The sequence below is a fragment of the Balaenoptera physalus genome, assembly GCF_965194825.1.
Source record: "Balaenoptera physalus genome assembly, chromosome: 19".
Taxonomy (NCBI): Eukaryota; Metazoa; Chordata; class Mammalia; order Artiodactyla; family Balaenopteridae; genus Balaenoptera; species Balaenoptera physalus.
The window spans coordinates 2,808,299-2,815,451 of record NC_138900.1 but is presented as its reverse complement, the minus strand read 5'-3'; the positions used below and the strand labels follow the sequence as shown (position 1 = coordinate 2,815,451).

Here is a 7,153-nt window from a genome sequence, read left to right as displayed (position 1 = left end):
ATCGTTAGAGATTAAGCTTGAGAAAACCTACCAGCAAGCCCAGGGCTTCCTTATGACCACAGACCCCTTTATGACTGTCATAAGATGCCCTCATTTAAGAAGATGCCCAGCAGAACTGTCACAGGATTTGTCATTTCATCCCAGGAAGACTCGTGGCCTCACTTCTATTTTCCTGTGACTTAGGGAGAAAGGGAGCTGCCTTTTAATCACTTAGGATTTATATGGGGGCAGAGATTAGGATGCAAAATATAATCCATATTCTTACTCTGCGCTTATGAAATTGTTACTAAAAAGAAAAAACTCTGTATAGGAACAGAATAAGGGAAAATTATTCTTTCTTTTTTTGGGGGGTGGGGGAGGGGCACAGTGAGCGCAGAATCCAAAATCCAGAGCAAGACCAGCACGTACTGTCTTTTGGCTCTGGGAGAACCTCTAATTTCCCCCTTCATTCTTCCCCATCATAGAAAGTCTCTTTGGACAGCACTTCCTTAGAGACTAAAAGGCTTATGATGTACAGAATTGGGGTGATAGATGAAACGGAGTCCCCACACATGGGAAGGAGGGTGTGAAGCATAGAGGCCAGGTAGGTGAACCACTCCTCTTGTTTGTTTCCAGGATTCTCCCAGTTTTAGCATGGAAATCGGCACCCCAGGAACACCTTCTGTTTGGGTTTTTTTAACATCTTTATTGGAGTATAATTGCTTTACGATGGTGTGTTAGTTGCTGCTGTATAACAAAGTGAATCAGCTATACATATACATATATCCCCATATCTCCTCCCTCTTACGTCTCCCTCCCATTCTCCCTATCCCACTCCTCTAGGTGGTCACAAAGCACCGAGCTGATCTCTCTGTGCTATGCGGCTGCGTCCCACTAGCTCTCTATTTTACGTCTTGTTCTGTTTTTAAGACTGAAAGTCCCATGTGCAAGGGATCCCTTCAAGACGGAGGTGGTCGCCCTAGGTGCCCAGGAGATGGTAGGCAAGGTCCCCGACAGGACCGTGAATCTAGCAAGGGAGAGATGGGTGCACTTACCCAGAGGCAGGAAGGGGATCCGGGTAGAGGCTGCTCGCTGTGGTGAGGATCAGGGTGACAGTCAGCTCTAACTCCTGCAAACGTCCACAGAACTTAAGGCAAAAGGCAGACACTTGCACGTCTTTGCTTCTGCTGATGACCAAAGTAGCTTTACGACAGTTGTTTAGGATCTGACTCACAAATACCTCCTCCCGGATTTCATGCAGACAGTTGAATAGCTGTGGGACCCCATGGTGCGGGGTTGGTGGGTCACATTCATGGCGCTGGGCTGCGACTTTCAGCAATTTCTTCTTGTTCCCCAAGGACACCTTGCATCTGAACACCTGCTCCACAGCTAGAGCGCACGTGTCGTTTAAAAGGCCAAATAAAAAAAGCGCCATCTGGGCGAGATGGTTTCTCTTTCTTCCGGGATGTGCTATCAGGCGTAGGACATGGAACCGGTCCAACACATGGAAATTTCTGAGTCTTCGTGGGAAGCAGAGAACATACAACAAGGCGGCAAAAAATTCCTGAAAGCTCAAGTGGACAAAGGCGTAAAGGTCTTTGTTGCCTACCACCCTTCGAAAAATATTCACGCTGAGAAAAGTCTCAATGTCCGTTTCATCCAGTCTGGCCAGGCTGAGGTCTCTCTTATTAAACACCCATCTCCTTTCCCACATGCCCTCTGCGGCCAAGGAGCACAGACCTTTCAATTGTTCTTGGTGAGTCTTATTGAAAAGGTTTCTAACCCTGGTTGGAAACAAGCTGGAAAGATAGTGGACGAATACAGCCGTGGCGTTTGGAAATGTGTGCAGGAGATTTGCTCCTCTCTCCGTCTGCTGCTTCAGACAAGAACACACCATCCAGCAGATGACAGGCACCTGGCACATGGAGAAGAGAATCGTGTTTCCCATGACAAAACTCAAGGCTTCCTCGGCTTCGCTCTTGTTTCTGAAGTACGTCCTGAAATACCTGGATCTCTCAGGCACACTAAACCCTGTAAGGGTTATCAGAGACGGGCATTTCAGAAAGGGATTCAAGTTCTTCCAAGAGGTGAACCTCAGGAAGATGATTAGCGTGGCCCTGGGAAGCATTCTTTTGCTCAGCAAACTGGTCAGGAGGACAGACCAGGGCACCTTCTGGCTCCAGTCTTCACTCAGGTCCTCTGGTCTATCTATGAGGGTTGAGGTTAGTTCCTCGAAGCCATCAAAGAGGAGCAGAAGCTGGTCTGCTTTGGATATGATCTTGGACGCCAGAGCCCGAGACCCGGACAACTTGCGTGCAATGAGCTCAGCGAAGCTCTGCTCGTCCAACTGGCCCATCTCCTGGCGATGGAAGTAGAAAGCATTCCAGAGCTTGTGGGCGTAGAACTTGTTTTCTGCCCATTCTAACATCACTTTTTTTGGCCAGGCTTGTTTTTCCAACCCCGGCGACCCCCTGAAGAACCACAGTTTTGGGCTGTCTTCCTTGAGGTTTTCTGGGAAGAAGTAGACAGGGTAAGAATGTCTCTTCTCTGTGTAGGTCTTGGTAAAAGAAGTCCGTGTGGTTCCCAGGCCAAGCGGTCCTGTTCCATAGGGTCAAATATTCATTCATCAAGTGCAGTCTGTACTCCCGTAATTTATCTGGATGAATGAGATGGGAGAGATACGGGGTACAACGTCAGTTGTTTGTGAGAACTAACTGAACAACCGGAAAACGAGCCTTGATGTCTACATCCAGCTCCAGGACACAGTGCATCAATGGCGCACGTTTCCAGAGAGCAGTGCGTCAATTAAGAAGCTGCAAGGGACAGAACAGACAACTTGAAGTGGCTTAGACAAAGCAAGAACTGCTCGTTACATAAGAAGTGGGGGGCGGTTATAAAGCTCTGGAAATTGGTTCAGTGACCCCATAGCTTCTATTGGCACCGCAGTTCTTTTGGTCCCTACTTCCTATTTCTTAACTCTCAGAAGATGGCTGGGGTAGCTTCATCTATGTTATTTGTATTTTTTAAATTAAAAAATGTACTTTTTAAATTTTATTTTGGCTGCGTCACGTGGCTTGTGGGATCTTAGTTTCCCCGACCAGGGATGGAACCTGGGCCCTCGGCAGTGAAAGCGCTAAGTCCTAATCACTGGACCCCCAGGGAATTCCCTAGAATCCTACTCTGATGGTCCAGGATAATGGAGTAGGGGAAGGAGGGATGGATTAAGATAGCTGCTGTGTTTGCCTACCTACTGACCATTCCTCGCCTGGCAACAGCACCCTACATTTTTTGGAGAACCGCCCCCTTCCCACTCTCCGGCCGTCCCTTTGGTCGGTGGCTGGACCTACCATCAAGCTGCCTCATAAGCACATGAGCCAGCGTCCACCCACCAGAGCATTTCACCACGTCATTCATCGAGGAGCTCGTGGTCTCGGTTCATTCAAGGGAGTGAGCTCCAGGACTTGTGTTGGAAAAACGAGAAATAAGCACTCTTTTTTCCTGCTGGTGTTGCTAAGGGCAGCTGGTGGCAGAAACGGCCGGTGTGCAGAGGAGGGACCACTCAAGACTGACTCCAGTGGAAGGAGGGAGAGAAGCGATGTCTCGAGGAGGTAGCCTGAGCCCCTGCATCCAGCTGGGTCGGTGGCTGGACTTCCTGCTCAGGTGAGTGCCCAGCTGCTCTCTTTTCTGAAGTTCTGCTTCACAGAAGGGGCACTAGGCATGCTCATTTACAACCTGCCTTGCCTTGGGAACTGGGCTTCTCATCCCCACCCATAGCCTGTTTCCCACCAGAAGCTGCACAGGGCCAGCACATACCAGACTCATCTTCCTCCAAGTTCATGTGTGTTTCTCTTGGGTTCAAGGCCTCTGGTTCCAAGTTAGGTAAAATGTCTGGAACACACAAACAAAGGAGCCCCTCACTGGAATGAAAACGTGGACAGAACAGGGAGAGCAACACGGAGGTAACGGGACCTTTTAGGATAGTGGCGGCCACGTCATTCACGAGTCTCATTCTCTCACCACCTTAGTTCAGGGAGAAGATTACCTAGACCTCCCATCGCGATGTTAGGAAGTGAGAAAATGGTGCTGTGTCAGAAGGTCCTTAGGAGGGTGTTTAATAACATATAAATGTACAGCCCAGCCAAACACTGCACTCACACACACACATATATGTAAAACACAGAAACACTTTAATGTACATGTACATTAAAGCAACCTAAATGTCCATCGACAGATGAATGGGGAAAAAAGATGTGGTACATACATACAACGAAATAGTACTCAGCCATGAGAAAGAATGAAATAATGCCATCTGCAGCAACATGGATGGAATTAGAGATATGTGGAATCTAAAAAAATGATACAAATGAACTTATTTACAAAAACAGGGATAGACCCACACACACAGAAAACAAACTTATGGTTACCAAAGGGAAAAGGTATGGGGAGGGATAAATTGGGAGATTGGGATCAACGTATACACACTACTATATATGAAATAGATAACTAATAAGGACCTACTGTATAGCACAGGGAACTCTACTCAGTACTCTGTAATGACCTATATGGGTAAAGAATCTAAAAAAGAATGGATATATGTATATATATAACTGATTCACTTTGCTGTACTAACATCTGAAACTGAAACTAACACAGCACTGTAAATCAACTATACTCCAATAAAAATTTTTAAAATAATAAACAACAATATCCTACTGTATAGCACAGAGAACTCTACTAAATATTTTGTAATAACCTATAATGGAAAGAATCTTAAAAAGAATATATATGTATATGAATCACTGTGCTGTACACCTGAAACTAGCACATCACTGTAAATCAACTATACGTCAATGAAAAAGGGAACCAATTTCCAAATCAAAAAATAAAACCATAGTCGAAAAAAATAAATAAATAAATAAACGCTTTAATATACATGTATGTATGTGCATATATGTGTATATATCTATGTATGTGCATATTTAGATGTATAAGAAAATAAAGTGTAAATATAGTGTATCTACATAGGAGTGGCTAGTGAAGTGTTTAGCTCTGTAGCACCCAAGCCCAACCCCATCTTGTATACCAGATTCTTACTCACCATTCAGCTCCATCTGTACCCGAAGACACAGTTCTGCCTGGTTCATCTTGGCGAAGATGTCGTGAGTCACCTCCCAAGCTAGGCGTCCAGGGAAGTACTCGATTAGGAGGTGAACCACCTCCCCCCACCGGGCTGTCTTCAGCTGGTCCCAGCTGATCTGGAGAGAGCCAGGTCTGGGGCTCTCTTCCACTAAAAGCTGCTTGAACCTCTGTAGATTCTCCTTGCTTAAATAGACCATGTACAGCATGACTCCGTCTTTGAAAGGGAAGGTGGAGGAGGAAGAGGATGAGAAGGAAGAAGGGGAGTGAGAGGAGAAGGAAGGGGGGGAAGGAGAGGAGGAGGGGCAGGAGGAAGAGTCAGAACTCCAGTTCACATCACTCATCGTTACTCAAGGCCAAGAACCTCGGCGCCAGCGACAAGGAGGACCAGTTGGAGGAGAGAAGAAACGTGACCTGGGGAGACATGAAGTTACAAGAACGTGAAAACGCCACCCCAGGGGACAGATTTATGTAATCCATATTGGATGGAGCATACCATGTGCTGGATATCCTCTTCCCTCCCTTCCTCAAAGATTCTCTGGCCTGCGGAAAACCCTGGGAGCCCCTCCAGTATTGGGGCCCAGTGTTTAGACTCAAAACCATTTTGTAGTTTTTAATTCTCTATGCCACTTATTAGCAAGATGACTTTGGGAAAATTGCAGAGCCTCTTTGCGCCTCTTTTCTCATCTCTGATACTGGGATCTTATCATATATGCTCTTGGGGTTGTGAGGATTCTCAAAGAGATACACCCACAAGTACATTTAAGACGGTGCCTGGTTCATCATAGCTAACAATGACGCAGGGCTTCCTTCTATACCGTGATTATTTTAAAGGCTCAATGGGAATTTATAAAAAGCACCTGGAATCAAAGGTTTATTCCCGTCTATGCATCTTCTTGCATCTTCTCCACCATATGTCTTTCTTTTGTCTTCTTCCATCGTGTTTATTGTGTGTAAAAAGTGGAATGTGGAGGAGAAAAGAATGAAGTCACTAGGGGGAGTGGGGCTTTCGCCTTGGTCTACCTACTACTCGTATCCTATTGCTTCTCTGAGTTATCTTTTTTATGTATTATCATGTGTTCACTCTCGTCTCCATCACCCGAGAACTTCCTGGATACTTAAGTCACCATGTATTGGGCACTGACTCAAAGTTTTATCTCCTTCAATTCACTGCAGTGGTTTTGGAGAATTGCAAGCTCCCTGTGGACGACGACCACCTCTAGTAGCCACGCTACTTAACCTTCACCTCCACTCTTGATTCTGTTATTCTGATATTTGAGCAAAAAGAAAAAGTCTACATTAAGAAAAAAGAAAGGTCTCAAATAAACAACCTAACTCTACACCTCAAGGAACTGGAAGAAGAACAAACTGAGCCCAACTGGACCTGGTGAACTCAAGTATCTGGTATAGTAACTGTAAGAAAGTGATGTGGGAAAATAGGAGATAGAAGAGAGAGGAAAACAACACCACCACTCACCGCTGAAGGGAATTAGGCTGCCTGTCTCCTTCCTGTCACAAACATCTCCCAAAGCAGAAAGAAAAAGCACTTGGTCTGCCCCACGTTCCACCTTAATAGGCTCTGGGGTTCTGGGCAACGTGCATCGTCCCTTCCCATTGGCTGGGCTGGTGCGTTGTCATTCTTCTTCATGGCACGGATTTGAAAGCATTTAGCATCCTCGGTCAGAGGAATTGGGCCACAAGGCTTATTCTCACAGGTGCTTCCAATTTGTGAAGGCTCTGCTCCCCTACCTCTGAGATTCAGAAGAACAAGCAAGTTTAGAAAATTACAGGTTTGGAGTGTTCCCCAAACTCACAGAGGGCTAACACTGTTGTCAGCCCAAAGGTGCTGCATCCAACGGAAAACATCTACAGCAATTAATTGGATGATCTTGTTCACATGAGCATCTCCCCTATTTGGAATGTAATCTTACTAAGCAAAAGGGGGGTTTCAGTATCACCAGGACCTAATGTGGGTCCCAAAGCAATAGACCCTGTCAAAGGAGACTCAGAGCATGTAGAAAAATGACACACAACACAG

The 7,153-nt window shown here is 45.9% G+C and overlaps 1 pseudogene across 1 annotated transcript; it reads right to left on the bottom strand.

The window, feature by feature from the left end:
• Positions 1 to 348: 348 nt before the first annotated feature.
• Positions 349 to 5,324, bottom strand: LOC309649618 (NACHT, LRR and PYD domains-containing protein 8 pseudogene; annotated as a pseudogene). Its single transcript has 2 exons — positions 5,078 to 5,324; positions 349 to 2,577 (listed from the first exon to the last, which is right to left on the bottom strand). The product of its transcript is annotated as an NACHT, LRR and PYD domains-containing protein 8 pseudogene (transcript).
• Between the last annotated feature and the right edge of the window lie 1,829 nt (positions 5,325 to 7,153).